This window comes from Anabrus simplex, chromosome 4, assembly GCF_040414725.1.
Source record: "Anabrus simplex isolate iqAnaSimp1 chromosome 4, ASM4041472v1, whole genome shotgun sequence".
Lineage (NCBI taxonomy): Eukaryota > Metazoa > Arthropoda > Insecta > Orthoptera > Tettigoniidae > Anabrus > Anabrus simplex.
In genome coordinates this window covers 181,742,155-181,759,014 of record NC_090268.1, presented here as the reverse complement: position 1 = coordinate 181,759,014, position 16,860 = coordinate 181,742,155, and the positions used below count along the sequence as shown (strand labels likewise).

The 16,860-nt window shown below is 43.6% G+C and overlaps 1 pseudogene; it reads right to left on the bottom strand.

Annotated features, from left to right (window-relative positions):
- Positions 1–5,831: 5,831 nt before the first annotated feature.
- LOC137500476 (uncharacterized) lies at positions 5,832–16,549 on the bottom strand (annotated as a pseudogene).
- Between the last annotated feature and the right edge of the window lie 311 nt (positions 16,550–16,860).

Sequence of the window (16,860 nt, the reverse complement as noted above, 5' to 3'; positions counted from 1 at the left end):
ACGACCCAGTTCAGAAACTTCAAAATTTCCAAGTAGTGACATCTTCTGGGTAACTTAAAAATTAACACATAAGATAAAGTTCAGACTTCCTCCAGTAGGGGAGTTTCAACTGGCGCAAAGTTTGAATTAGCGACGTGGAGGTGTACCACCCGGTACAATAATTATACCCACTAAGTTATGCACCACCTCCATCATAATGTCTAGTGATCCTTCAGAACAGTACTTCTGAGGATTTCAGTTCAGGAAGAAATAAATAGTAGTTTGTATATGCCTAAATGTGTTTATTCATGATTAAATAAAGGACCTCAAATCTGTATCACATGTTCCTTTTTTCTTTCTTTTCTTTTTGTGTGTGTGTGTAGTAGTCCATATAGGAGTAATTATCAATGTTACAAACGAGAGTTTTACAGTGATGCTCATAACTTCCTACTTTTTGCATTAAAATCCTGAAAACAGTGATTGCTTAATTCTGTGTATTATTTACCTACATACTGACTATATATTTCAAAACATTCTAAACCCTTTTCTCTACAACAGGCCACAAACACATATCTCATCTAACACTGATATCACAACATTTGGGGCTGATGACCTAGATGTTAGGGCCCTTTAAACAAGCATCATCATCATATCATAACATTCCAAACTACTCATTACTAACTGAAATAACAACTGCTTTTGATCCGAAACACTCAAAGCAGAATGTTCATAGTCACTTTAAATCAAATGTTGCATGATACTATACACTCACTGACCTAGCTACTAGGTGCGCAAGACCACCCCTATTTAATTCACAAAAATGTCAATATTGTTGCATTATTGTTCTCAGAATTTTATAAACATTTCCTTGTTTTTCCTTCCCATTTACTTTGGTCTGAATATTCTTCCTCCATGCTCTGTCAACATGCCATGAGCAAAATAATCTCATGGTTGCAGGTCCCATGACTGCATTCCAAGCATTGTAGAAGGCTTCTGCCAAATTGGACATGAAGACCTTTGGGGATACACAACCAACCTCATTCTTAATGTAGGTGAAAAATAGAGACAATATTTCCTGGTCACTTCTACTGGAAATCAGAAAAACACGAGGAAAGCCCTGTCTCAAGTCATCCAGAACTAAAAGCGTTATTAACTTAAACCCGTAGCTATTAAGCCCATGTGTTCCTTCAGTGCATATACAGTCACTACCATATTTCTTTAATATTTCACTCTGCGCACTGTTCATAATAATTAAAATAAAGTCATCACTTCTGAGGTTTAAAGAATAATACACAGGGATTGTCACCTGAATTAACTTCATTGACCCAGGCCTCAACACTTGTACCATCCTCCTCATGTCTGACAGATTTAGAGTTCAAGTTAAAACTACGCTCAATATTATACAAATCCTGTTTTGTGATTAAATGATTTCTTTCAAGCTTTGAGTCTGTCACAGATTCGCGAATTTTGTCCAGAATAGCTTGAAAGGGAATCTGTTGCTGTTTTCCTCTCTATATCTGTGAGGGCAAGATGGCTTAGATCATTTTGATGACCTCTGTGAGTAGGAACATATTTTACTTCACACATTCCATTTTCGTGTTCAATTAGTCGAATACTTGCTGGACAGATCTCATCAACTTTGTTGCTTCCCTGAAGCTTGAAGTGCCTGATGCCTTTACTTTCAGACACAAAAAAGCCTGATCGATGACACACATAGTAATGTCTCTTCGTGTTATCTGTTGCAGTGTAAGAACCCCTTTTCTTTACATGCTGTGAATATGTTTCGCTTTCAATGTGCTGTTTCCACTCTAGGAAGCTTGAGAAAGAAGGAAATTTTTTATCCTCTGTCTCAGGTCCTCCAATTAAGTTTGTGTGGCACTGACGCTCGTGCCGTTTTAAATTATAACTGTGCGTGAACTGTTTATCACATAATTTACACTGGTGCCGAAGAGAAGTCTCGCCCTTTAAACAAGGCGCAATTTCATCTAGTTTCTCTGGATGGGCCTTAGAAATATGTTTCCTAAGATTTTTATTATACTCATAGCTTTTACCACATTCAGAACACGAGTATTGCTTAACGTTGCTCATTATAACGAAACGAAATACACTAATCCCACAGGTACAGTAACGAACACTATGCACAAGTAGATATTCGAAAATATACACACGTAATTTTCTTCTCAAACCACTCGAACAATAAATACACTTTCCTGCTGTCAACACGAAATCGTCACTGCCCGGTTCTCTTCGTATGTATTCGTAGTGTACCTCATAAACACTACTATAGTTCGTTCGTTCAGCAGATCTCCTACAATTCGTTCTTTTGCATTGTCAACTCAAAGCCAGTGCGCCGTTCGGAAATCTTCGGCGTGTTCCGTAAGGGTTCGGCCGTGGTATACAGGTGGAGCCCGAGTACGTCCCGTCAGGGGCTAACGTCGAGTCTCGACTAGCCCGCCCGGCATGAAGCGTCAACTATAAACATTCCCATATGGCTTTGGTGCCACCCGCGTGGCGTGACATGTCACCTGCTCGTCCCAACCAGCCAAGACCAACTCCAATCCTCAGACCTCAAGGCAGGTTTCGATTATTGGCAAGATGGCGGTGAGCGCGGGCCATAAGTGAAATCAGTGTGATCGTGAATGCCAGTTTAAAGTAATCGTTGCGACTGAAGTATTTCGAATCTACTTTTGTGGCTGCATTTAATAGCTTTCAATTGTGACAAGGAAGTATAGGAGTCGTCGGATTCTTTTTTTTTCTGGAACTTTAATTTGGTAGTAAGTATAGGTTATCTCCTATTTAAACGTGGTCACGTATAGGTTATGTGTTTGTTTATCTTTGTGTTCGTGTGTAATTGTTAATATTATTAGTGTCGTTTTGGAATACAATGTACATATTTTAGATTAACATGGGTCGATCGTGTTGTGTACCTCTCTGTAAGTCTAATTATGGCAATTCTTCGGGAATTTCTGCCTTCACATTTCTGAAGGATAAAGTCTTACGAGAGAAATGGATTCGGTGTATTCATCGTGATAATTTCACTGTAAATAATAAGACTGTTGTCTGCATCAAACATTTTGACCCTACGTTTATTGTGCGTGAAGGTGTTTTTCCCGTTGAGAATGGTGAACCGATTCGCATCCCTAGGAAGAATCCTAAATTAGCACCTGATGCCTATCCAACTATATTTGAAAATCAGCCTTCGTATAATAGCGTACGTTTGCCTCGAGAAAGAAAGGACCCTGAGGTGCGTAAACAGCAATTGCTACAGAGAGAGGAAGAAGCGTTTAAACGCTGGTGTGAAGAGGACAAGATAGATAATTTTCAGACTTTCAGAACAGAAGTGAAGAAGAGAAATGTGAGCCCATTCAGTGTGATTGTAAAAGATGATAGTGTTCTATTCTTAAAACTTCAAGACCAAGATATTCCATCAATAGTGGTGAGTTTTAAAGTGATGAGTGACCTAGAAGTGAAAGCACATTTTAAAAACATTCCTTGACCTGCAGAAAAATTAAGATTTATACTAGGATGTGAAGGACAGGATGGCCTGAAGTGTGACAGATGGAGCAAATTCGAAACTCTGGTAAGTCATCTTGGTAATTATGAAGAAAGTAGAATTGAACTGAGTGATAGAGTACTTATTTTGGTGAACTTTCTGAAAAAAGCCCTTGTTTTAGATTGTGAGAAAGAAAAACTGAAACACAATAAAATTAAGTTTGCAGTAGAACAGTTGGAACTTAGTGAGATATACTTCTGAGTTGCTAATATGGGCAGAAACTTTTTACTATTCTTTTCCTGGGGCTTATCACATGTTGAGGAATACACATGTGATGACTTTACCACATCCTGTCTATTTAGGACACTTTTTGACAAAAATAGGTCCAAATAGCACTGGTATTGGACCTTCTCAAAAAGCATTTTTGAAGGAAAAGGCTAAACTTCTCCAACACAATGATAAAGTTGTGACATTGATGTTAGATGAAGTCTTTGTCAGTTCTAAACTGACATATAAAGCTGGAAAGATTTTAGGAGTGGCAGAAAATAGTTCTGAGCTGGATCCAGCTACCACCATTCAGGTTTTTATGTCCTCTTCAATACTGTGTGACCACAAAGATGTTATTGGTCTCTTCCCGTTAACAAAACTAAATGCAGAAACACTTTGGAAACTCACAATGGAGGTTTGAAGTTGTGTGTATGATTTCGGACAATCATAGTACAAACAGAAGAATGTTTTAATTGTTGTGTGGTGGTTCTCTAAAACCTTGTATTCCAAACCCATTTAATTCATCGAGTGTCATTTATCTTCTTTTTGATAGTGTTCACATACTCAAGTGTATCAGAAATAACTGGCTCAATAGGTCTAATCAAACATTCACTATTCCAAATGTTGAAGAGACTTTTCCAGTAATTAGTAACATGCTCACTATTCCTGATGGTACTGCTACCTGTCAGTATTCTACAGTTGAAGCTAGATTTTCAGACTTGAAAGATGTATTCCACTCAGAAAGAAACATGCTTTTGAAACTGGCACCGAATTTATCAAGAAAAGCACTTTTTCCTACTTCAGTGGAACGGCAGAATGTTTCCTTGGCAGTAAATATTTTTGATGTAAAGAATATTGCAGCTCTAGAAGTGTTGAAGAGTGAAGGTGTTGATATTTCTATTGGCACAATTCAGTTCTTGAAGCTTATTGGTAGGTGGTGGGCAATACCCAATGTTCAGCATCCAATGAAGGGAAATTATACCAAAAATGATGACTCCAATCCCATTACTGGTCCTGATGATCCTAAACTTACTTTCCTAGAAAGTTTGAAAGTTTACATTGATGTTTGGCACATGTCGCATGCTGCAGGGAAACTGAGTAATGAAACTTACCTTGCTTTGACACATACTTTGACAGCAATAGTTCAGTTGTGTAGGTACATTTTTAGTAATTTTAACTGGTCATATGTACTTATAGCAAAGTTACAAACTGGTAGTTTGGAAGGAAGGTTTGGAACCTATATAAGGTTAAGTGGGTGTGCTTATAATGTTTCAGTTGAACAGATTCTTGAGTCGGAGAGAAAAATTGAAAGTGCTGAGCGTACTAAAAATGCAATCTTGTAAACTTGGTGAATTCACACTCGATGATTTTTCAACTGAACTACACAATGTTCAGAAGAAACAAGTTCAGAATTTAGACAAGATTGAGCTAGCATTAGGTGACATAGAGTGTGTAACAATCCCACCCCACTCACAGAGGATTCTTATTTGTATTGCCAGCTATTCGTCCAATGGAGCGGCTCTGCGTAACACTGAGGCATGTATATTTTTCGTTCGGCAGGCAATAGAATTAAATTCTTCAATCTACAGATGTTGAACGCCATGTGTCTGCTTTTCCGTCAGAGGTCAGCACAATCAGACTGCTACAGCCCCAGTTGAAGGGGGGACAGAGTCACGCGCCTCACCGGCGTCAGTGAGTTCCTAGACTTGACCAAGCGTGGGTAACGGTGGTGTGTTTGTTGCGCTACATCATGCACCACCGCGCCCTAATGTATATTTTGTACAGTGCACTTAGTTTTAATAAATAAAGTATGTAATGTACATTATATTGGCCTTCCCTTTGAACTTAATGATGAAGTACATTTCGTGGACTGTGGGAAGAGCTAGGCCTCGTTCAACATGAGTAAACAACTCGAAAACGAGACCGAACAACAGACTTATTAAATATTTAAAAGAACATTATATAAAATACCATAGAAACAACTAAACGTAAATTATTTCTAAGATTATGATTCCATTTTAGCTTTGAGTAGTGTTCATTGTTCTTTGGTGATACATGTATATTGCTGATTTGTCACTTCACACATTTAAAACTATTCGGTGCTTGCTGATTCCCAAGAATGAGTAGATTCATCTAGGCAAACAGATGATGACTGGCTTTGATGTGGATGATTGTAGGGAATTTGGAATTGACCTGGATCAGACAAAGCTGTAGAAGGTTGGGTTGGGAGATCATAACGCAGTTGGGATTGACCCGAATCAGTTTGGGTTCGAGAGTGTGCATTATATGAATCATATTGAGAGTAGGATGTACAATTCATGTTTCTGGAAGGAGTGGAACGATGGGTGCATAATTTCCCCGTTTGATTTTCATTATTAATTGGAGCACTTCACTTTGAAAAGTTAATTTTTGGTCTTCGTTGAAAGCCTTCCTTGTTACTTTTTAATAACATTAAAATGTTTTCCCCAAAATAGTCCGTTTGTTGCTTCTTCTTCTTCTCTTTAAATTTAACAGTTTTGTCGAGCTCCTTTCCGACACCATTTTCCATAACTGATGTATTATAACGTATTTCATCTCCTTCGTTATCAAAGTCTTCAGAAACTAGTAGGCCTCTGCTGAACCTTATCTAAAAATTGCATTTGTTCATAATTTACATACTTTATTGGTTTTGATGACGCTGACCCACTCTTGAGAACTTTAGCTTTCCCTTTTACCTTCATGTATCAATCTCTTGATGATTTCCATGTGGAACGAAGTATTTCAGCTGTAAAGAAACAGAGGTGAAATTAAAAAACCATAGTCACAAGCGCGTGAACTATGCTATAGAAACTTTTATTATTTTCAGGTATCTCGCAAGTTGAATGCTGAAAAATGACTGCATGGCTCAACCGTCTGCAGAAGGATGGAAAGAAATCAGCCGTGGCTTTGAAAGTAAAGTAAACTTTCCGAACTGTGTGGGGGCGGTTGACGGCAAGCTTATTCGCTTAGTAAATCCCCAACAAAGTGGGTCACTTTTTATAAATTACAAACTTTTTTTCGGTTTGTTTAATGACAATTTGTGATGCCAACTACTGTTTTACTTTTATCGACGTAGGGGCTTATGGGAGAAATTGTGATTCCCCCGTCTTTTCAAACAGTTTATTTTGTAACAAGATGACAAACGGACTGCTTGACTTCCCTCCACCAAAACCACTGCCAGGAACTGTGAACCCTTTAGGCCCATACGTATTAGTGGCATGTGCAAAGACCCTATTCCAGGAAACATCTGAACCACAACAAGAAAATATTTAACTATCCTTTGACTAGAGCTCGAAGATATTGTACCCGGAAGAGTATTTATATCTTTGAGGCGCTTGATATTAAATTAATGAGCATGGATTCTATCTAGGGAGTGGCTTTATCATTGGAGTTGGTACAGAGAGGGGTATAGTTATCAATGTTAAAGATTTTTTAAATAAACTGAATTTATTGATTATTGAAAACAAGTTGATATCACCTTCGTACAGCAGCATGGAAGTGTTGTGGCTGGTTAGCAACTCCGAGTCCGGAGATAGCGCTAGATGCGGCCTGGGCGGGGACCACGCCTGCTTGGATGAGAAGTTCTAGAATTTCTCGAAGTTCTGGACTTTCTTGAAGTTCTGGAATGTCTCGAAGTTCTGGATGCACACGTTCAGAGTTCGATTTGAGATGTGATTCATATGCGAGTTTCTGCACGGCACTCCACACATTCATGGCACTGTTTAAACAGATACAACCTTTCAATGATTGTTACTATACTCTTAACATTGAATCGAAAACGTCCTGCAATAATCACTCGGAGAACAGGATGATTTTGAAAAGCTTACAGTAAATCAGAATGTTCTGTAGGATTAGAGTTACCACAGTTCTTAACGCATAGTTTCTGAAGATTTAGAACACATTGGCACATTGGCAATGAACTAAATAAATGCAATAACACTCTGAAACTGTTCCGTCAGTAGGCAAAGCGAATAATGATATTTGTAAAAAAAGTCTAATTTCATAAATTATGGATTCACTCAAAATGCTGGAAAGTTCTATGCTTTCTGGGAACGTGACATGCGTATTCTGAGTTATCACAGTCTTTAATGTGTATAAGAATCTAAACACAAGTCCCGATGCAGCACTTGGAAAGTATTGAATATTTTTACAATTAAACGTAATGTTTGAACGTCCCTAAGTTTCAAAATTCTTCACAGCACGTAAATTCGAGGGGCACCTGAAAAAAAGTCATATCGTTCACACGAAAGTTTATGTTGGTAGGACACAAGTTCAACCTACACGTTCGGAAAATTTCTATGTTAACGAAAATACAAGTTCGAATAAGTTCGAAACATAAGTTCCAACGTGGTACACAACACTCATGAAAATTCTAAGTTCTTTCAATGATCGTCGGATAACCAAGTCCCAACGCGGCACATCAAGAAAATGACAAAGTCCCTACGAGGCACTTTAAGAAAATAACGAAGTCCAGTGTGACACTCGAAGAATATGACAGTCCCAACACGACACCTTGACAAAATAGCGAAGTTCCAACACTTGGATTTCGAAGAATTTTCAACTATAACTTCGGCACACACAATGCTCCTCCCGTCACCCGTGTCGCAGAGACGGTGGAGCGACAGATACTGAATTCGTAGGTCGGGTGGTCCTCCTTTTATACCCGTTCGCGTGGAAGTGTCTAGAACCCGCGTATTATCTACCCTTATATCTCCTAAAATATTCGGTGGATGTCCATGAAATCTTGATAGATTGCGTCCATAGTAATGGTTTTTATGATGGCAGTGTCGAAATAGCGATAGTTTAGCGCAAAATAGACTTTTGCGGGTAAGCCAGGACATTACCATATATGGTCACGTATAGCGTGCTCAAGGAGGTCACGTCACTCGCTGCGTACGTCATTGAGTTCGGCGGGTTGAATACCTTCCACCTCGCGGAAATTTCAATAAACATACTTCGCCACGAATCTGCTACGAAGGCGTAGCAGGGGGAGAGGTGATACTCCCACGTGGCGCGTCCCAGGTGGCGGATAGGGGGGGGGTCCTAACCGGCTTGCCGGCGGACTTGAGGGAAATAAAATACCTCTCGCGGACCAAACACACTACCCCCTGCGAGTGGGGGACGCACATGTAGAATACACCAGCGGTACCCCCTGCCTGTCGTATGAGTCGACTAAAAGGGGCGACCTAGGCGCGTACATGGATTGCGGTCTGGTATAATGTGTTGGACCTCCTGTGGATGGGAGGGGTCGAGTACATTCACAGGTAATCCCTGCCTGTCGTAGAAGGCGACTTAAAGAGTCATGTGGCCATGGTCCCCTCTTTATTTTATTATTATTTTCCAAGGGTCAGATGTAGACCATTTCAAAATTTTGATGTGCGTGCTGCCCGGAAATGGGCCACTTACGTGTGCGATTACGCCCAAAAGCCTGCAACTGTCCACCCAGGACCGTTGCGTGGTGGGAGCGCCATGTACCTTGGCAGTGGTATCCGCCTGACAACACAGGTCTCCGCACAGCCAAATGCCAGATGGACATATTATTATTAATTATTTTTAATTTTTCTCTCTATATTTAGTGCTCTGTACACGCTATGGGGTACATGCTATTGCGGGTGACTAGAGGAAGGGAGTCTTAGTGCTCATTGCCTCAGTCATCCCGTATTAGGCATCGTTCAACACCGGACCCCGGGCAGTACCTGCTATGACCAGGTGGGTATTGCCTTGGCTGCTTGGTTCGGGTACAGAGACCCCTGATCGGAGTGGGTGGCATTCGGAGAGGATGCTATCGGGCATGGCTTCCAAACGAAGTCGGCTCTCTCAAGGTGGTCCCCCACCTAAGTCTTTAACGTTTGCTTCCCTGAGAGGTTCAACTCCCTGGGAACATGCGCAGCGTGAAGGAATGGGATCCAGCTACCAGAACCGATGGGCACGATTTTAAGCTGGTGAAGTCCATTCTCTTTAGTAGGCACATCGAAAGCGTCTATGGCGAACTGGAGGAACATAAGAAAATGCGCAACGGAAGTTTGCTTCTAAGGACTCGTACAGCACTGCAAGCTGATCAGTTGCTTAAGTGCGAGCACTTTGGCGAAATCCCCGTCAAAGTAGAGGAGCATAAGTCCTTGAACCTGGTTCGCGGAGTCATCTTTCACCGCGACCTTATTTTGAACACTGACGACGAGTTGATGGAAGACATGAAGAACTGTGGCGTGACACACGTCTGGCGCATTACGCGCAAGGTCAACGGTGAAGACGTTGCCACTGGTGCCTTCATTGTCTCTTTCAAGTTGTCAGTGTTACCAGAGAAAGTCAAGGTAACAACTTATCGTTGCAATGTGAGGCCGTACATCCCGCCTCCTATGCGATGCTATCGATGCCAGCGATTCGGACATATGGTATCTCGCTGTTCGAATCAGGCTGTATGTGGTACATGTGGACGAGTAGCTCACGGCGCGGAGGAGTGCACAACTCCATACAAGTGCACTAACTGCTCCGGTTTCCATTCTCCTCGGGATCGGAATTGTCCGACATACCTGAGTGAGAAGAAGATTCAGGAGATCAAGACCCTGGATGGTCTTTCCTACCAGGAAGCGTGCCGTAAGTTTAATTCTATGAATACACCTGCCCGTACACTTGACTATAGCTTGATAGCTCAGAGTCTTCCAGATTCGTCATTTACAACCTCGGCACCTGTCCAGACCGCTGCGCCCAAGGCGACTGTTGCTGCTCCCAGCAACGTCGCAAAGAGTCAAAGCTCGAAGGGGGGGAACACCCCACCTTCGACCAGCTAGAAGTCCCCCCCCCCAGCCAGCGGAGGCGGCATCGTCGACCAGGGCTGGGAAACCATCTCCCAGCCCGTCTAAACTCGAAAAGAAGAAGGGGAGGAAGAGCGTCCGTGCTGAGCGCTCTCGGACTTCCCCTGCGAAGGAGAAGTCATGCACCCCATCTGGAGGGGTATGAGTCTGCGCCAGGAGGCACTCCTGCTCCCAAACCTGCGCGCTCTCCTCGTAGGGGACCCCCTCGCGCCCGAAAAGCGTCGAATTTCTGGGCGGCACCCCTGCCATCTTTTGATGACGGGATGGATGTCGCGCTGTCCTCTACATCTACGGATGTAGAAGTAGATAGTGTTTAGGCTTACGAGCATTTTGACGCTCATAACCTAACACTCCTTTTATAGTCCACACTATGGCACGGTTACAGTGGAATTGTAACGGTTATGACAGGCATCTTGCTGAGTTACGTCAGCTTATTAGTGAGTACGCAGCGAGTATAGTCTGTATTCAGGAGACCAATTTCAGACCTGGTCATCATACGGTCTTGAGGCATTTCAAACTATACTCGACAGAACGATACTATGCTCACCGGGCTTCCGGAGGCGTTGGAATTTTTTTACGTTCTGATAGCTACAGCGAAGAGGTTCCATTAAGAACCCCTCTTGGGGCTGTAGCTGTTCGCGTCTCGCTGCCTGTCATAGCAACAGTGTGTAATGTTTATCTTCCACCAGGCCAACTCACTTTAGTGTACATTACGGCACATAATCTCGCATAGACGTAAGTCTATGCAGCCGAACGTTGGTTCGACTGTTTCGGTGGAATACACACGATAATCTCTGTGACAGCGACCATTTTCCCATCATCCTTATTTTGTTGAAACATATATCCGTCAAGGCTCCCCCTCGATGGATTCTTAAACATTCTGATTGGCCAAAGTACACATCACTAGCTGTCTTTACTGACAATATCAGGCGGACCGTCGGCGAGGGGATAACTTACGTAACCCAAGTTATTCTTGCGGCTGCTGAGGAGTCCATTCCGCTCTTCTCCGGGAATCCTCGCCGAAAACTCGTTCCTTGGTGGAACGGAGAAATACCAGCAGCCATCAAAGAACGCCGCCGTGCTCATAAACGTTACCGTAGACAGCCTACTGTGGCCAACTTGGTAACATTTAAGAAATTCCGCGCTAAGGCGCGGGTTCTTATTCCCCAAAGTAAGAAGGCTTCATGGGAGAGATATGTGTCGTCTATGACGTCACACACTCCATCTCGAGTGTGGACTAAGCTTCGGCGTATTTCGGGTATTCATGCATCACCTTCTGTACCGGGAATTTCCATTGCTGGCAATATCGTCACTGAACCCCTCTCGATTGCTAACCATCTAGCTCGCCATTTCGCGGATGTGTCTGGCTCCGGGAATTACCATCCTGAAATCCTCGCTGTGAAGCGGGAGGCAGAACGTCATCACCTTAGTTTTGCCTCTCAAGCTTCAGAGGACTACAACGTGCCCTTTCCGAGTGGGAAATCCGCAGCGCCCTAGCGCTTTGCTAGCACACGTCTCCTGGACCGGACAACAACCATAACCAGATGTTGAAAAACCTTAGTGATAGTCTACTCTATCTCCTTCGTGTGTTCAACCGTATCTGGATGGAGGGTGATTTTCCGTCTCAGTGGCGAGAGGGCATAGTCATTCCTGTCCTCAAGCCTGACAAAGATCCGAAGTATGCAGGGTGTTACAGGCCGATTTGTCTTACCAACTGCCTGTGTAAGCTTTTTGAGAGGATGGTAAATCGCCGACTCGAGTGGTGTCTGGAGAAACAAGGACTCTTGTCGGAATACCAGTGTGGTTTTCGAGCCGCTCGATCCACCACTGACCACTTGGTCCGCCTGGAGAGCTCTATCCAGGATGCGTTTCTCAGTAAACAGCACTTGGTAGCTGTTTACTTTGACTTAGAGAAGGCTTACGACACCACATAGCGATATGGTATCCATTCAGTCCTGCATCAATGGAGATTCCGAGGTAACTTGCCGGAATTTAATGCGAATTTTTTGTCCCTCCGTCTATTCCGTGTCCGAGTAGGGAGGACATATTCGCAATATCACGTTCAGGAAAATGGAGTCCCACAGGGATCGGTCCTTAATGTTACTCTGTTCGCGATTGCCATAAACGGTATTGTCGCTGCTGCTGGTCCAGCAGTAATAGCGTCGCTATATGTGGATGATTTTGCTCTGCATTATAGGTCGTGCAGTATGGCAGTCGCAGAGCGACAATTACAGCAAGCTATTAGGAGGGTGGAAAATGGACCTTAGAACATGGCTTTCGGTTTTCTGCCCCAAAGACCTCCGTTGTCCACTTTTGTCGTTACCGTACTCTTCACCCTCATCCTGAGCTTCATTTAGGAAATGTCGTTCTTCCAGTTGTTGACACTTACCGATTTCTTGGGCTCCTATTCGACAGTAAATTATCGTGGGAGCCACACGTGCGGGAGCTCAAAGTACAATGCACCAAGAGGCTTAACCTCTTGAAGTTCCTTTGCAGCACTAAATGGGGAGCTGACCGCGTGGTGCTCCTCCGATTTTACAGGGCACACATTTTGTCCAGGTTAGACTACGGCAGTGCAGCATATGGCTCAGCAAGGCCAAGCGTGCTTGGGAAGCTGAACTGCATCCACTACAGCGAGGTTAGGTTGGCGACAGGAGCTTTCCGTACAAGCCCCATTGCCAGCCTGCTCGCTGAGTCGGGTGTGCCGCCTTTACACGTGAGGCGCCGGCAAATGCTTCTTTCGTATGCTGCAAATTTGCGACTAATGCCACTTCATCCAAGCTATCCTTGCGTTTTCAAGATTGCCAACCGTTTGCTGTACGCTGCTTGTTTTCGAGCAACGCGGCCGGTTGGAATACGCTTGGAGAGCAGTTACAGATTGTTCGACGTACCTTCGGTTCCTTGCCTTGTCAGACAACCAAGTGGGGTACCTCCGTGGGTAGTACGACGACCTGAAATAATCCTGGATCTGCACACTGGCCCGAAAGAAAACACGGGCCCTTCGATTTATCGGAGGCACTTCCTGTCCGTTGTTGGCCGCTATCCAGGTTCCGTCGTCATCTACACGGATGGTTCGAGGACAGATACGAAGGTGGGTGTGCGTTCGTTGTCGACAATGATAGGTTCCTTTTTGCTCTTCCGGAAACCTGTAGTGTGTACACAGTAGAGCTCTATGCTATCCGCGAAGCTCTGCGGTACGCACTGTACAATGAACGCCGACACTTTCTCGTGTGTACTGACTCCTTGAGTTCGCTCCAGTCTATTGATACTTGTTTCCCTCGCACCCTCTGGTGCAGCGGATCCAGGACCTGCTGGCCGGGTGTTCGGATGCCGGCACCAGAATCACGTTTCTGTGGCTCCCAAGCCACATGGCATAGAGGGAAATGAGTTAGCAGATAAGGCTGCCAAGGAGAAAGTTACACTGCCCCCGTTGCCTTTCAAGGTTCCAGCAAGTGATATTCGCTCTCAGCTGAGACATCTGGTTGTGTCCTATTGGGAGATGGAGTGGCAGGCCATCCCACTTCCCAATAAGCTGCGACCGATAAAAGGAACAACGAAGGTTTGGAGGACTTCCCTTCGGACTTCGCGGAGGGAAGCCGTGGTATTATGTCGTCTTCGGATCGGCCGTGGTATCCTGACTCACTCGCATCTTTTGAAAGGGGAACCGCCTCCGATGTGTACCTGCGGCGAACACCTTACCGTGGTACACATCCTTACGGAGTGAGTGGACCTGGTCGATCTGCGCCGTAGTCTTAACCTTCCGAGTACAATCTCCCTTATCTTGCGAGATGACGAGCAGTCAGCAGACCTCGTCATCCGCTTTATGAGGGATAGTGGTTTGTTTTCTCGTGTGTGATGATGTCCTTTGTCCTAGAGATTTTTGTGTCAATAGCGCTTTTATTCCATCGACTTCATTTTAGTTTGTGTTGCGCATTTTAATGTGTTCTTTTAAAGTCTAGTGTAAAGTACGTATCTATATCTGTCCTAGCAAGCAATGCCTTATTCCTTTGTCTCCTGTATTTTTGCTTATTTTATTCCAAAGTAAGGCATTGCGAATCAGATCCACTGATTGTTTTAATCTCATACTCATTTTCCATCACCATTTTTTACACTCTAGTCAGTGGATACGTTTTAAAATTTTAACTGTCATGTATGCTGTCGTCCATCTCGTTCCATTAGGGGCCGATGACCTTCGATGTTAGGCCCCTTAAAACAACAAGCATCATCATCATCATCAAACATACTTCGGACTTCTCTCGTAGCGGCGTTCCCGGTACAATACATTGAGTGCACTTTCGGAATATGAATCAACAAATAGCGAATCTTGCATCGTGCTCTAAACTTTGACACCAATCTTGCAGTGGACATAGTAAGAGCTTGCTGTGTTTTTGCACAACTTCACTAGAGTACGAGATGGTTTCAACTGTGAAGATACACTCACTGTAATCGTGTTTGAAAATTTCTGAGCACGACCACGCAACAGGGGAATTAGTATGTCAAGTGCATCCATTAGGGACCATTACTCTCAGCATTTCGTGAATGCTGGCAGCGTGCCATGGCAGGAATCAAAAATCTAGACTGTAAATGATTATTGATTTAAGATATTATGTAACTGTGGTTTGTAACGTTGTGTAATAAAACTCAATACTATTATTTGTAATTTAAACAAATAAATAAGGAACTAAATATAAAATGAGAACTTACCTATTTTTTTCTTCAGATTATCATCACTTTCTCCATACGTAGGGATGATAACTCTGCAAATTTCCTCCCATGCCTTATTCCGAAGATCTCGGTTTTTGTAGTCTTCGTTGCCTGGAACCCACAATACCATTCTACTCTGCACTTCGCTAATGAGCACTTCTGTATCGTGATGATGATGATGCTTGTTGTTTAAAGGGGCCTAACATCGAGGTCATCGGCCCCTAATGGTACGAAATGAAACGACAAAGTAAAAGTTCAAAATTATCCACTGACCAAAATAAAAAATGCCATGAAGAATGAATGAACGAATGAATGAATGAATGGACATGAATTTAAAACAATCAGTGGATCCGACTCAAAAAACTATCATAGTTAATAGTATTACTGACCAAGGGACCACTTCCAAAGCACAATCCTGAATCGAGGATGCTTGGTGTCTAAATGGGTCCAAAATACAAGTCAAAGGCCCCTCAGAATGGTACTTATCGCTAGTAAAGTAGAACCATGGTATCTGTCCTGTTGCGGTACTAATCAATGGTAGCAGAGACTTGCGGTATTCCACACATTATTGTACTACTCAAAGCTTATGAAATTCGACATTAATACACACCTATGTTTTTCTCACTCTGCGGCGCCATTCACAGGCAACGCAAACCTATGATGTTCATCACATAAGAGTACTAACCACAGGGACCTCTCCCTATCCCGTGGTGTTCCTCATATAGTGGGTACTAATCACAGGTAAGGCAGGTCCATGGTAGCTATCATCCCATGGTCCCGCTCATATGGTGGTACTAATCACAGGTACTGCAAAAGCCGACCGCGCGGTGCTCCTGTGTGCTACTAATCACAAACCTATTTCGTACCTAATATAGTGGTACTACGCACAAGTAAAAGCGACCCTTGGTGTTCTCCGCGTGGTGGTACTAATCACATGTAGTTGCATGGTTCGAATACAACCATCCCTTGGTCGCCCCTTTTAGTCGGCTCTCACGACAGGCAGGGGATACCGTGGGTGTATTATTCGTCTGCCTCCCCCACCCACAGGGGGTGTGTGTTTGGTCCGCGAGAGGTATTTTATTTCCCTCAAGTCCGCCGGCAAGCCGGTTAGGACCCCCCTATCCGCCACCTGGGACGCGCCACGTGGGAGTATCACCTCTCCCCCTGCTACGCCTGCGTAGCAGGTTCGTGGCACTTCTGTATCTAAACCAGGATCCATTGTCCTCGTTAGCACTCCACTAGACCACACACTATAGGCTACTGAACCACGGGGCATGACGCGTCAACTATAAACATTCCCATAAGGCTTTGGTCCCACCCGCGTGGCGTGACATGTCAGGCGTGGCGGCCACCTGCCGAAATACACGGTTGCCGTGTGTAGGCGGGAGTAATTGGCTGTGTTCGAGTTGACCTTCTTCCCCTATGACGGCCCCTAATATCAATGTAATTGAACTTTTCACACTCGAAGTCTGTCTTGTAGCTGTTACGGAGTTTTCCGTGGTAGTTAGAGGTGAAAGAAGGTGCGGGGGGGTGAACAGGTCTCAGGCTACGAAATTAAAGTGAAGTTAAAATTTAACAAGGTTATAT